Source organism: Podarcis pityusensis, assembly GCF_964106645.2.
Source record: "Podarcis pityusensis genome assembly, chromosome: 10".
Classification (NCBI taxonomy): Eukaryota; Metazoa; Chordata; class Lepidosauria; order Squamata; family Lacertidae; genus Podarcis; species Podarcis pityusensis.
This window is the reverse complement of record NC_138035.1, coordinates 43216299-43231075: the sequence shown is the minus strand read 5'-3', so window position 1 is coordinate 43231075 and position 14777 is coordinate 43216299. Positions and strand designations below refer to the sequence as shown.

Sequence of the window (14777 nt, the reverse complement as noted above, 5' to 3'; positions counted from 1 at the left end):
CTTTTGATAATTGAATGCCTTTTAAAATTCGTATCCCCTTTCTCCACAAATATTTTTTTTAAATGCTCTAACCTTTATAAAACACTGTGTAAAATTAAATGTGTTCTTATATGTATCCTTATTGCTATCAGTCTGTTTCTGTGCAGCTGATTTTCATTGCTACCTGATAATCTGACTTCCAAAGGGTCTTGAAATTATCTGGCAAATTGGTTGTCAAAAACATTCACTTTCCTGCCGTTCCTGACTCTGTGCCAAATGTCTCCTGTAGTAAGCAATATTGTTAACTTTGTGCTGACCTTGTTTGAATACGTTCTTCCTCGCGACGGGAGTGACAATTTGCTCTTCCCAGACTCTTCCGAAGGTAACTGTGAAAACTGCATTTCATTGTAATTAATGCTTGTTAGCATTATGTGTAGAATGATCAAATGTGTTGCATTTGCTTTTAAAAAATGGTCTTTAATTGAAGGAAGTAGAATAATTAAGCTATTGGATAGCCACATCCTGTTTCATGTTTCCTGGGATAATTTACAAACTTGATGAGGAAGAATACTTCCTGTTTTTAATAGGTGCCCTGTACAGCTGTTATTACGCTATGAGGGAACACAGGTGCAACAGAGGTGTGTGTTTATCCCTGTCCCCAATGTTGTGTGAATTCTCCTGTCTGCTTTGTGGGATGAAAGTTAACTTCTACAGCAGAGAAGCTTTGTGTCTGTGGAGGCTCCCTCCATAATGGAGAACCTTGATTCTGACAGATCATTACACCGACCAGTTGAAAGTCAATTGATCTTCATTTTGCAAAAGCCAAAAACCAACCACAAACACCAATGCTACATGCTCTAAAAGAAAGCCTTTTTGGGTAGCTGTAGAGGAGACATTGTGTGGCAAAAGTAAGGTGTTCACCAGTGGATATTTTCGGAATATCCTTCTGCTGAGAAGGAAGTTGGCCTTGAATGGTTTCTTCTTGTCTTGTTTCTATATGTTCCATTTGCTGTGTGCAAAGCTATGAAGAAACGCAGTTACTATAGCAACATCTATCCCATTTAGTTTGTGTTGATGGTGTTAGGACATTTTATTGGCTGACTTAGGCTTCTCAGTATGTCATACTTGGCAGAAGGTTGAATAACAGTGCAATCCTATACATATCTACTCAGAAGTAAGAACCATTGAGTTCAATGGGACTTACTTCCAGGTAAGAGGGTATATGTTTTTAACATAAGACTGCTATGTTTGCCATTGAGGCAAAGGGAAATGGATTTTCCTTCTAATGTCACCTGTGTTCAGTTTCATAACCCTGTGGTGGGTTTTATGGCTGTCTGTATAACAACAGGTGTGGTTTGAACAATCTGCTGATTGTTGTGGTTGCACTGTATTTTGTCTATTGTGTATGAAGTAACTGATATGTATGGATCCAGTTTCTAGTGTTTTACATCCCAAGTTTTCAGTCTTGAAATGCCAACACTTCAGTTATAGAACCACCATTTTCAACTGGAGTCAGGTTGGTGAGAGCCATTGAAAACCTTATTTATCTATTTTGCTGGTGGTATTGAAGATACTGGTTGCTATAATTGGTTGTTGAATTGAATTTTAATGTCTGCATTTTCATTTCCAACAATAAAAAAACATAAGAAAATCAAGTGTTTCTCTGCTTGTCAAGCAACAGCTGCTAAGAAATTAGACAGCACTTGGAAAAATTGCTCATTTTTATGACTTCAGGAAACATTGCAATTCATGAGCACAGGGCACTGGTCAATGTTTCGGGAACTAACATTGCTGACCTTGTAATGAACTTAATATTTCACAATGCTAGTATTGTTTAGTTGAGTTGTTATATTTGGATTTTAAATGAAATTGTACCAGGCTGTCTATTGTAGTGATGCATTGATAGGTGTTAGTTTGTGTGTTATTCATCACTTAGGGCATAGTTATGTGGAAATGCAGCATACAAATTAAGATAATATAACAACACTGACTCAGCTACAGTTCTACCAGAGTCCTTGAACATATTATTTTTGAGCCATCCCTAAACTGGTGGGCAGTATCCACTCATTTGGGCTGAAGAGATGATTGCATCTCTGGTTTGCATGTAATGCTAAGTCAAACTCACTCCAGACAAACCATGCAGCTCTGGAAAGCATCAGTGCCATCTCAGAAGAGGCATTCTTTCCTTTATGGTTATTTATTTAACATTGGTAAAAATATCACAAATGCAAAACATATAAACATAAAGGATAAGATTTTAGAGTCTTCTCCCTTTTCTGACTTTGAAGGTAAAACTACTTTCAGAAATCCTCAATGAATGCAGTATATTTTTGCTTAAGTGCTTTGCAGAACTAGTTTGCTGGATGCAAACTACTCATCTTCAAAGGACACCTGCTAGCACTGAACAGACAAAGGGGAATGCTTGAATGACTGCTGCAGCTGTAGCCTTGTCGGGCTCAGGAGATGTGTATTTTATGTGTGTTCCCATTCCATGAGGCACTTTTTACAAAACATGGTCTTGCCTTGCAATGTTGCATTTATTAGTTACTGCTATGCATTTCACCAGCAACAGGTTTGAGCTCCTGTTGCTACCACATAGCTGATCGCAAATTAATTTCATTAAGGCATAGTAGCAGCTATACTGTTTTGCGTCTGTGCTCAAAACAGCTCAGCTATTTAGCAATTGTTTGTGTTAGCAGGTTCCTGTGTTGCTGAAATGAACAGTGCTTCATATTTATTGATAAGCACTAGGTGAAGCGAGTTGCAGGGGAGGGGAGCAGGGAGGGGAAAGAGAGTTTGGTCTGATTACTTTCTTGGCTTGGGGTAATTGTATATTCAGCGCTAACTAGATTCTCTGTGAGTGGATTGATGTGGCATCATGGAGATCTTCCTGTACTCACACACTTGTGACATCATCACAGTGCTTTTAAACATTTCCCCTCCAAAGCTCTTGCATCTGCAATCCTGAAGAACTCGGCTGTCAGTGTTTAAATTGTCTTCCACCTCTGAACGCCTTGGAGAAGAACTTGACAAGATGACACTAATGTGTGAATGCATCTCATAAACCAAAATACAAAATGTGTGGGTTATATTATTCAGGAACACCCCCCCTAATGATTAAGTGTTACAGCTTTGTATACCTGTGGGAATTAAATAGCATTTTTCTATAAATATGAAGCAAAACAACAGCTTACGTTAAAATTCAAATGGCTTTTTTTCTTCTTTAATTGAACAAGTTCATGACCATCATTTCCTTGTCTTTCCTTCCCCACAATGTTGTCAGTTTTCCATGTGATGATGAGATCAGCTGATGGCATGTAAAATTGTCCTTCATCCTGTCCCTGCTTTCCCAATTAAGAGAGCTGTCTGGATCCTGCTCTTATTGTACTTATGCTTTGTGGTAGACCAAAACCATAAACAGGAGCAAGGCACACAGAATCATTAGCTTATAATGATAACACACACCTAATCTGTGGATAACTGCTGTTGGTTTCACAGGCACCATCAGCCCTGGATGAGTGTAGTGATGGTCAATGATGGGAACAAAGCTATATGAACAGAAATTACTAGGAATCTGTCACCTTCCATGTGTTTTCAGGCAGGGATGGGAGTAGCCCTGGGTCTGCAGAACTGAAGGGAATATGCTTTGGCCTTTTTTACTGACCTGAGACCTAAGGGTTTGTTGGAGATTGCATCACTTGTCTTCTAGGAAGAACATTGCAGAAAGGGAAAAACCAGGTTGGTCAAAGAAACAGTGGCCGTGGCCGTGTTTGATTCCCCACTCCTTGCTTGAAAGAGCACTTCAGTCCAGCTACTGTTGCTGGGTAGATTTAGGCTTTCAGCACCTTTTACCTCCTGCAGAGGCAGGGGACTTGTTAGGATGGTCCCTTCTTGGAGGATGATGGATCCAATTGTCTTCCATGCAGCTCTAGAAGATTTTCTGGCCGATAGAACTGGTGCTCCTGTTGAAACCCTGGCCAATTTGTAGAACATGAGAATGGCTTGGGCCATTGATAACATGATCACCCCTGAGCTTCATATAGTCCGCTTGGCTCCTTGGTGTACTCCAGAACTCAGGGCATTGAAACAAGATGGGAGACAGTTTGAACACAAGTGGAGGAAAACTACAGACAAATGCAATCAAACACTGGCGAGTGCTTATTATCAAGTTTACTCAGTGACAGTGAAGGCAATAAAGAAGGCATACTTTGCTGCCTCAAGTGCATCCTCACCATGCTATCTGGCAGTGATTTTCTGGGTAGTATGGGGCCTTTTACAATCTGGTCCAAAGTAGGTGGTAGAACCAGTGGTAGCTCTCTGTGACTCATTTGCAAAACATTTTGAGGATAAAATCACTTGCATCTGCCAGGACCTTGACACTGCTGTTACAGGAGATGAATCTCAAGAGCCATGCAGAGTCCAGTTATCTTAGCAAAGTTAGAAGATATGGACAAGGTGCCTGGTTTGGTCCAGGCTCTTGCTTCTTGCCCCTTATTGCTGATAAAAAGTAGCAGGGAGAGGACAGCTGACCAGGCCAGGGTAGTGATTAATACTTCCTTGTGAGAGAGGCTGGCTTTTAAATATTGCCTTGGTTACAAATATTATTGAAATCTGTTGAAAGTCACTTTGAGGCTAGTTCAGAAAAGAAGTTAAGAAACCACACCCTTTTTATTGGCTGTATCTAGCATCTGGTTAATTAATTTCACTTAGTTATTTGTACTGCACAAATTTGTACTGTACATTTTATAAAAATATGACAGCCCTGTAATTAACTTACTCCAAATTGGGGAAAATGAAACCTGTGGCCCCACATACGTGGTTGGACTCCAACTCCCATCAGCTCTAGCCAACATGGCCAGTGGTCAGGGATGATGGGGCTTGCAGTCCAGCAACAACTCCAGAACTACAGGTTCCTCATTCCTGCTCTAGTTCTAGCTTCACAGTTGCTGTATGGTTTGTGAGCACTTACTGAAACAAAGGTGAATACCACAGTTTTTATTTTTTTAAAAAACTGAGCACTATATTTCATTGTATACATATACAACAGATCTAGAATTGCTGCCAGCGTTCTGCTTACTTTAAAAATGTGTTGCCCAAGTGATGTAAGACTACTGTACCTATTTAGATTTAGAATCAAATAGAAGAACATAGAGGTTTTTTTGTTTTTAATGTAGCCAGGAATGTGCATTGCTTTAGTTGTTGTAATAAATAGTATACATGATCTTAAATTGTCCTGAAAGGCATTGCCATTCAGCAGCCCACTCATGAGAATTCACACTTTCTCGCTTCTTTCCCCTGGAAATTCCTGAGGTACTGAAGTATATCGCACAAGGTCAGTTGCATCCCTCCTGATTTCCTTTGGTTCAGCATCACACAGAAAACACATTGCACTCTTATGTAATCAATTGACTTTGAAGTTTGCAATGAAAGGATGCAAACTTTGGTTTGTGACCAAAGGATGCTGTCAGTGCAGCTTGAAATCCATACCTACATGGCAAGAATGCCAATGAATTTGAAATCTGCTTACCCAAGCAATCAGCTGTTGAAGCAGCCTCTGGATTTGAAGTACCCTTGACTGCTGTATTCTGTGCCTGGAGCGGATGAGATAGATGAAGATGCTTTTTGATCATTTGTGCTCTGGAAAACCCTCTAGTACTCATGAGGATTTTCCTGCTTGAGGAACAGAAGTCAAGCGTATACATAGATAACTAATTCTCTGTATTATGCCAAAGAGCAGAGAAATATTTGTGACACATACCTCACTACTTTTAGTGAATGAGCAGCAAAAGAAGGTAACATTGCTGTCACACACACACACACACGAGAGAGAGAGAGAGAGAGAGAGAGAGAGAGAGAGAGAGAATTAAGGCTGTCTCATTTTCGAAATAGTTTTAGAAAAATATGAGCATTGTCTGTATTAAAATTAAACTGTGAAACTTAACATTTTAAGTTTGTTGACAACACTATTGCTTCCTTAATTTATTGAAAATATCTGAGATTTATCCAGCAGTGCAATTTGGGGTTCCAGAATTAGGGTCACAGGTTTCCCATTCCTGATGTAGGAAGTCAGGGTCAGTTTAGCACTCTGAGGAGTCATTTAAGATGGTTCAGGAGTTTAAAAGCATTGGAGAAAATATTTCCTTTTTAATGGTGTCTAATCAGCAGGCTCAGTCATCAATAACATCACAGGGTGATCCACCCATGAGGTGGGATAACTGTTCTTGATGTAAGCCTGCATGTAAGCAAGTAACATCCAAAAAATTAGGTGACAACCACTAGGAATAACCTTGAGAAATAAAAAGGATATAGCCATTCCTTTCCTGCCCAACAAAAGTGTGGATTTAAAGCAGGATGGGGAATCTGTAGCCCTCCAGATGTTGTTGAACTACAACTTACATCGTCCCTCACCATTGGCCATGCTGGGTTTTGCTGATGTGAGTTGGAGTACAACAACATATGGAGAGCCAAAGTTTAAAGATTTAAAAGAATCTTGGAATTATGGGACATTGAGGAATGATGCCTCCTTATTCCAGCTAGTGTTTTTGAAATGTTAAAGCAATGGGTCTTCTCCATTCAGATGTCAGTTGCAATCATTCTCTAAAGTTTAATTTACCATTTAGTAAATGGTGAGGTAAAGGGACCCCTGACCATTAGGTCCAGTCGTGGCTGACTCTGGGGTTGCAGCGCTCATCTCGCTTTATTGGCCGAGGGAGCCGGTGTACAGCTTCCGGGTCATGTGGCCAGCATGTCTAAGCCACTTCTGGCAAACCAGAGCAGCGCACGGAAACGCCGTTTACCTTCCCGCCAGAGCGGTACCTATTTATCTACTTGCACTTTGTGGTTTTGAACTGCTAGGTTGGCAGGAGCTGGGACCGAGCAATGGGAGCTCACCCCATTGTAGTATTTCTCTAAACCCAGACAACAATGAAAGCAAAAGAAGCCATTTGTGTTCCAACTAGTAGATGACTGCATAATAGACGAGACTTACAACAGCAAAGAGAAGACTAAAAAGTTACCTGCCTGGCTTCTGATGTTCATTCTTTAAAAGTCTTGCTTTTATTCTTTGATTCCACTTGCCCTTTTCTTTTAAGGAGCCTTTAAGGTAGTTGACATAATAATAAAATGCAACTTTTAATTGCTGCATGGGTTGGGCAGGAATTGATGGAGAATGCAGCTGGGGAGGGAAGCTACAATCCCCATAAAAGCCAACACTCTCTGGCAGAGGTGGGGAACTGGATCTTTCAAGTCTAGTTGGTTTGTGTGTGTTTGTAAGCCCACTTGCAGGTTTCCTCAACCCTAGTCTGCATATTCATTAGAAATAAAGATCCCCAGAGCCAGCTGTTTCAAGGTAACCCACCATAATGGGTTGCCTTCGAAATCTGCATGAAAAGTTCATATTTAGAATGTAGGATGGGAAAGCCGAGGAAGAGTTTGAACACAATACAACATTAGGAAATGGAACCTGCTGTCTCGAAGGTGAAATGGGGTCTCTGAGAGTAGGTGATCCTGAAGCTGCAAGCTGAGTCCTGGAGCTAACCAGAGTGCTGAAATGACCACGTTCCTCTGTGTTGTAAAGCAACACCTGAATTAGAATGAGACTTGCCTGCATAGCTCTAATGAACTGACAGTTAAATATGAGAGAGAGCAGTAAAGGCGTGTGAATTTATTTCTTATTTGTTTACCTTATTTATTCATGTTCCTATAATTGCTGCATTTTTGTTCACATTTGTACATTTCTGCCCTGATTTCAGATGAGTAAATCTGACGTTGCTTCCTCACCAAGAGGTTAATAATGCTTACTGATGCCAGCCCAACCTGTAACTTCCTTACGTAGTGGCCTAAACTAGAATGCAGGGCTTAAAATACCAGTGCTTACACAACAAGCAGTAGTTGTGAAGCTGTGTAAAGTGGATGAGAAAGAACACAGGTGAGGTTCCTCTAACGTGAAATAGTATGTTCAGACTTTGTTGTCATGGTTACAAATTATTTGCAATAGTACTGTTGTCCTATATAAGCTACTACACTATGCATCTCATTTAAAATACAGTGGTACCTCAGTGAGTGAATGCATGTACACATGAGTGTGGGCATTTCACCCTCATGCAAAAAAATTAAGAAAAATTAGCCACCCATACACATCCAATTAACTGATTTACACGCTTAGAGGAACTTGTCTCATAACATTGTTTTACAACTGTTGCCATTATATGAATTACAGTGGTACCTTGGTTTACAAACTTAATCCGTTCCGGAAGTCAGTTCTTAAACCAAAACCGTTCTTAAACCAAGGCGCGCTTTCCCTAATGAGGCCTCTCGCCGCTGGTGCCCTTCCACCGTTTGGATTCCATTCTTAGACCGAAGTAAAGTTCTCAAACCAAGACCCTATTTCCAGTTTTGCAGAGTTCGTAAACCGAATAGTTCGTAAACAGGGCTGTTCTTAAACCGAGGTACCACTGCATTAGTATTTTTATTTACTCACCATGTGGCTCTTTTGTGAAGAAGAGAGAAGGAAAAGTATATGATAAAAAGAAGACAGCAAGACAACTTAAGCTGATAATAGGACACACCTCAGGGGAGCAGGACATCAGGGAAGGAATGGAAGGGACATATGCAATGGCCTTTTTAATTTTGAAATCCAATTTGGGAACAGTGCACACCAAATCCTGGTCAGTGCTCTAACATACATTGGATCCCCCAGTTGATGTTCAAATTTCCTCAGCAGCAACCCAGTGGAACAGGGAATAAAGCTTAACGCATAAAAACACACTCAGGGTTGTAACTGAGGGGTCATCCACACTTCTGGTTGCCCCACTGCTTTCCCTCAGGAAAACTGCTGAATCAGATCAAACATCAGTTGGGTTTTCTCCAGATTGATGTTTGCTCTGATTTTCTGCTAAAGTGCTGGCTTTCCAGGGGAAAGTGGTGGGACAAAAGCAAAACTGCTTGTACCCATGCCTAGAAAGCATGGGGCAAGTGGAAAACTGCTCAGACTCATGCATTCTAGGCACAGGGCAAGTGGAAGTGTGGACAAGCCCTGAAACAAATCACTTGGTTTGTTTATTAACAAAGTCGAATAGTATTATTAAATTGTGAAATAGCATCAAAAATAAAAGAAGTTGCATAAAAAATAAACAAACAAACAAACTTGCATATGATGAACTTTAAAGCAATTTGATCTATTTTGCATAAACTGATTAAAATGAAAATGGAAGATCTTCATAGGATTGGAACACCAAGAGGACATTTACTGTCTTATTTGGATAATTAAGAAACCCAGATAATGAAGTTTATATTATATTAAAAGAACAGTAATTTCAGGGAGTCTACTTTTGGTTTCAAATAGTTCCAAGTTTCTGTGGGACTTTGTTTTTTTTTTTTTTTTTTTAATAATATTTTTATTGCTTATTTTCCAAAGTCAAAATCCATCATCAATTTACACAACAAAAGCAGTTTTACAAAAAAGGAAAAAGTTAGAAAGAAGAAAATTCACTTTTCCACATCTTTTTTCATATTCAACTGGACTTCCCCAAATCTTCCATCCCTGCATTCTTTACAATAAAAGAGTATTATACAGCAAATTAATGCCTTGTTTCATATGTTTTTGTACTTTCATCTGTTTATATATTCTAAATTTAAACTTTTCACCGTCATGACTTAATTTCAATCATTTTCAAATCTCAATACTGAAGCATGTTTTCCCCAAAACTTAGCAAATTCTCAACTTTCATATAGCTTATAATGTTTTTGTAGATAGTCCTTAAATTTTTTCCAGTCCTCTTCCACTGCCTCTTCTCCCAGGTCTCGGATTCTGCCCGTCATTTCGGCTAATTCCATGTAGTCCATCAGTTGCGTGTGCCACTCTTCCAGTGTGGGTAACTCCTGTGCCTTCCAATATTTAGCTATAAGAATTCTTGCTGCTGTAGTTGCATATAAAAAGAAAGTTCTATCTTTCTTTAACACTCTCTGGCCCACAATGCCCAGGAGGAAGGCTTCTGGTTTCTTATTAAAGGTATACCTAAATACCTTTTTCAACTCGTTATAAATCATTTCCCAAAAGGCCTTCACCCTCGGGCATGTCCACCAGAGGTGAAAGAATGTTCCTTCAGCCTCCTTACATTTCCAACATTTATTGTCTGACAAATGGTATATCTTTGCGAGTTTGACTGGGGTCATGTACCACCTGTACATCATTTTCATAATGTTTTCTTTTAAGGCACTACATGCCGTAAATTTCATACCGGTGGTCCATAACCTTTCCCAGTCTTCAAACATAATGTTGTATCCAATGTCTTGTGCCCATTTAATCATGGCTGATTTAACCATCTCATCTTGAGTATTCCATTTAAGCAACAAGTTATACATTCTTGAAAGCACTTTCGTCTTAGGTTCAAGTAATTCCAACTCTAATTCTGATTTTTCCACCTGGAAACCAATTTTTTTGTCCTTTTTGAAGATCTCTAAAATTTGGGCATAATGAAACCAGTCTCGCACCTTTCCTTTCAATTTTTCAAAACTCTGCAACCTCCAAGTGTCACCTTCTCTTTCTATTATTTCACAATATTTTGCCCAGCCACCCCCCATATTAAGTATTTTTGTGGCCTTAGCCTCCATCGGTGATAACCACCTCGGAGTCTTATTTTCAATTAAGTCCTTGTATTTAGTCCAGACAGTGAACAAAGATTTCCTGACAATATGGTTTTTAAACATCTTATGAGACTTCACCTTGTCGTACCACAAATATGCATGCCATCCAAAAGCATTGTTAAACCCTTCCAGATCTAGGACATCAGTGTTTTCTAACAAAAACCAATCTTTCATCCAGCAGAAGGATGCAGCTTCATAATACAACCTTAAGTCCGGCAGGGCAAATCCCCCTCTTTCCTTTGCATCTGTTAATATTTTAAATTTTATTCTGGGCTTTTTGCCCTGCCAGACAAACTTCATAATATCCCTCTGCCACTTTCCAAAACACTCCACTCTGTCCACGATCTGCAGGGCCTGAAACAGAAACAGCATTCTTGGCAATACATTCATCTTAACTGCAGCAATTCTTCCCAACAAGGAAAGTTTCAATCTTGACCAAATTTCTAAGTCCTTTTTGATTTCGGTCCAGCATTTTACATAATTGTCTTTAAATAGATTCAAATTTTTCCCGGTCAAATTAACCCCCAGGTATTTCACTTTTTTAACCACATTTAATTCTGTTTCCTTTTGAAACCCATCTATTTCTGAAGGTGTCAAGTTTTTTGCCAAGACCTTAGTTTTTTGTTTGTTTAACCTAAATCCCGCCACCCGACCAAACTCAGAAATTAGTTCTAAAGCTCTTTTTGTGCTAGATTCTGGCTCCTGTAATGTCAAAACCAAATCATCTGCAAAAGCCTTCAGTTTATATTGTTTTCCTCCGACCTGTATTCCTTCCACCTGCTGATCCTTCCTGATCAAGTTAAGCAACACCTCCAGGACAGAAATAAATAGCAAGGGTGATAAGGGGCACCCCTGTCGTGTTCCTTTTTCAATTTTAAACTCCTCTGTCACCACATTATTTACTATCAATTTAGCTTTTTGCTCTGAATAGATTGCTTCAATACCATTTTGGAACGCCCTTCCCACTCCCATCCCTTCCAAATTTTTCTTCATAAACTTCCAAGATATATTATCAAAGGCCTTCTCCGCATCTATAAAAATCAAAGCTGCTTTTGTATTCAAATTTGTCTGCAATAACTCCAAAACATCAACAATATTCCTGGTGTTGTCGGACAAATGCCTGCCAGGGAGAAAGCCTGCTTGGTCTTTATGAATTACTTCTTTTAAAACTTTTTTCAGTCTATTTGCCAAGATATCAGCAAAAATTTTGTAATCCACGTTTAGGAGTGAGATGGGACGGTAATTCTTAAGTTGAGTCTTTTCAGATTCCAATTTTGGTATCAAGGTGATGAATGCCTCTTTCCACGATTCTGGTGCCCCCTTCCCTTCCATAATTTGGTTACATACCTCCATTAATGGTTGAGCCAAATATTCCTTCAATGTCTTATAATATTTGGAGGTAAGTCCATCTGGGCCTGGGGATTTGCCCAATTGCATGTTCTGAATGGCACTTTCAATTTCCTGTTGTGATATTTTGTAATTCAGGGCTGTTTGTTTATCTTGTGTAAGTTTTTGCAGGCCATGACTTTTTAAAAATTTATTTATCTCCATCTCCACTTGGGGTCCTTGAGTGAACAATTTTTTAAAGTATCTCTGGAAACACTTTCTAATTTCTTCTGGTTTCTGAATACATTCTCCTTCAACCTCTAGATTGGTAACAAAGTTCAATTTTTGTCTCTTTTTCAGCTGCCATGCCAGCAGCTTCCCACATTTATTAGCCGACTCGAATGATCTTTGTTTCATCTGTTTAATTTTCCATTCAATTTCTTGATTTGTCAGTTTCACATATTGTGCTTGATGGAATTTTATTTCTCTTAAAACCTCTTTTGATTTTGGATTAAGTCTCAACTTTTTCTCTCCGTCTCTTATCTTCTCCAAAATCTTGTCCTTTTTACCATTCCAGAGTTTTTTCTTTATGGTATTCTGTTGTATCAGGAACCCTCTCATAACAGCTTTACTCGCGTCCCAGATTGTTTTCTTTTCCACCGAAGTGTTCAAATTTATTTCAAAGTAATCTTTCATCGTTTTTTGGGCCTTCTTCACAATCTCCTGATCTCTAAACAAGGAGTCATTCATTCTCCATCTGAAGGATCCAGCTGGTGTAAGTCTTAAATCTATTTTCAAAGCATTATGGTCGGAGCAAGTTTTGGGGCAGATCTCTATTTTTTTAGTCTTAGGAGCCAGTCCTCTAGATATCCAGATTTGGTCGATTCTTGTCCAGGATAGGTGGGCCTCAGAAAAGAATGTTCCCTCTTTACCTAGAGGGTTCTTTGTCCTCCAAATATCAATCAAGTCCATATTGTCTGTAAGTTCAAAAAAAGTCTTAGGTAGTCTGCCATCTTTAGTCAAATTTTGATTTTGTGACTTATCCATATGCGTGGAGACAACCCCATTCATATCTCCCATCAAAATGATGTTAGTATAGTCAATATAGTCCAGCATTATCTCATGCAGCTTCTTATAAAATTCCGATTTCCCCTCGTTTGGTGCATAAATTCCTACTATCAGAAATTTTTCTCCTTGTGATTGTATTTCAATCGCCAAAATTCTTCCTTGTTCATCTTTAAACACAAATTTTGGTGCTAGGCTCTCCTTTGCATATATCACAACTCCTCTTTTTTTGACTTTATCTAATGATGTAAATTCTTGGCCTAGTCTCTTGTTGGTTAATACTCTTCTATGGAGCCTAGTGTGATGGGACGATGAGCTGCTTGTGTGTAAAATCCTAGTCCCTCAGAGTTTGGTCAAGTTTGCAAACCTCTGTCTGTAACGGAGCCCCTTAAACATGGCTCCGTCAGTCGCTGGCAGATTCCGACAGTGGTTGCTTTCGGAATCGCTTCCAACATAAAAGCTCCTTAACGGAAACACGTCTTCTGGACTCTCTGCGTGACAGTTTCCGGCGAGGAGTGGGTGTCCCTACAGGAGGTCCTGAAACCTCCCCACTGTTTTCGCTGGAAGTGTCTCTGAGCCATCCCTCCAGCTCCCTTTCCCTCAGCCCAGCTCCTCTCCCCCTACTGGTTCCCTCTTCAGCTGCTGAGTCTCTCCCAACCTGTGTGAGCCCTTTCACTTCCCTTCCTTCCGATGGCAGTTCCCTGACATCCACCTCCCCTCCAGGGCCCCCTTCATCCCCTCTCGCCCCCTCCTCTACGGGCGGTGAGGAGGCAAAACCCCGGAATGAACTTCCTTCATCTTCCGATGTCCCGAACACTTCTCTCCACCTGTTGCGGTTCCTGGTCTCGAAGTACTCCTCCTCCTCAGAGTCCATCTCCCCTTCCCCTTCCGATTCCGAGAATCCTTCCAACTCCTCCTCCTCATCGGTGGTCCCAAAGTATTCCCTCCGGAACCTCTCCACAGGCTGAGGTTTCCTTGGGAACCTTTGATGGAACGTTTCTATCAATACCTCGTCATTGATATCTTCTGCCATTACCCAAGTGTTTTCTGACTCCGGTTCTCCTTCCCACGCTACCAAATACTCCACCTGATCCCCCTTCCATCTGGCGTCGAGGATTTCTGCCACATGGCTGCTGCATTCCCTTTCTTCTATGACCGGTCCCCGAGTGGCCATCCCTTCTCGTCCCCCCTCATACGGTGACAGTAACGACCTGTGAAATACTGGGTGCAGTTTCATGTGGTTGGGTAACCGGAGCCTGAAAGCCACTGGGTTGACCTGTTGAATGACCTCAAAGGGACCCAATCTCCTGGGTCTTAATTTCTTACAACCTCCTTTGAACGGCAACCCTTGGGTTGACAGCCACACCCTATCTCCCACCCTTATGGTTTCACCTTCCCTTCGGTTCTTGTCTGCCTGCCTCTTGTATTCTTCCTTCGCCCTTTCTAAGTTGAGTTGGAGCTGACGATGGATTGCTTCCATTTCTTCTACAAAATGCTCGGCTGCCGGGACACCCCATCTCTCCCCTTCTCCCCCTGGGAAAGCCCTGGGATGACACCCATAATTAGCCAAGAAGGGGCTCATCCCTGTGGACACATTCTCGGCATTGTTGTAGGCAAATTCCGCCAGCGCTAACTTTTCTACCCAGTCATTCTCTCTGTCATTGACATAACACCTCAGGTATTGCTGGAGGACCCCGTTTGCTCTTTCCGCCTGCCCGTTGGTTTCAGGGTGCCGGGCAGTGAAAAGTTGACCTCCACCTGCA

At 40.6% G+C, this 14777-nt stretch overlaps 1 protein-coding gene across 8 annotated transcripts in view; it reads left to right on the top strand.

Moving 5' to 3' along the window:
- NAV3 (neuron navigator 3) overlaps positions 1-14777 on the top strand; it is a 430222-nt gene that overhangs the window by 100198 nt on the left and 315247 nt on the right. The window lies entirely within an intron of this gene.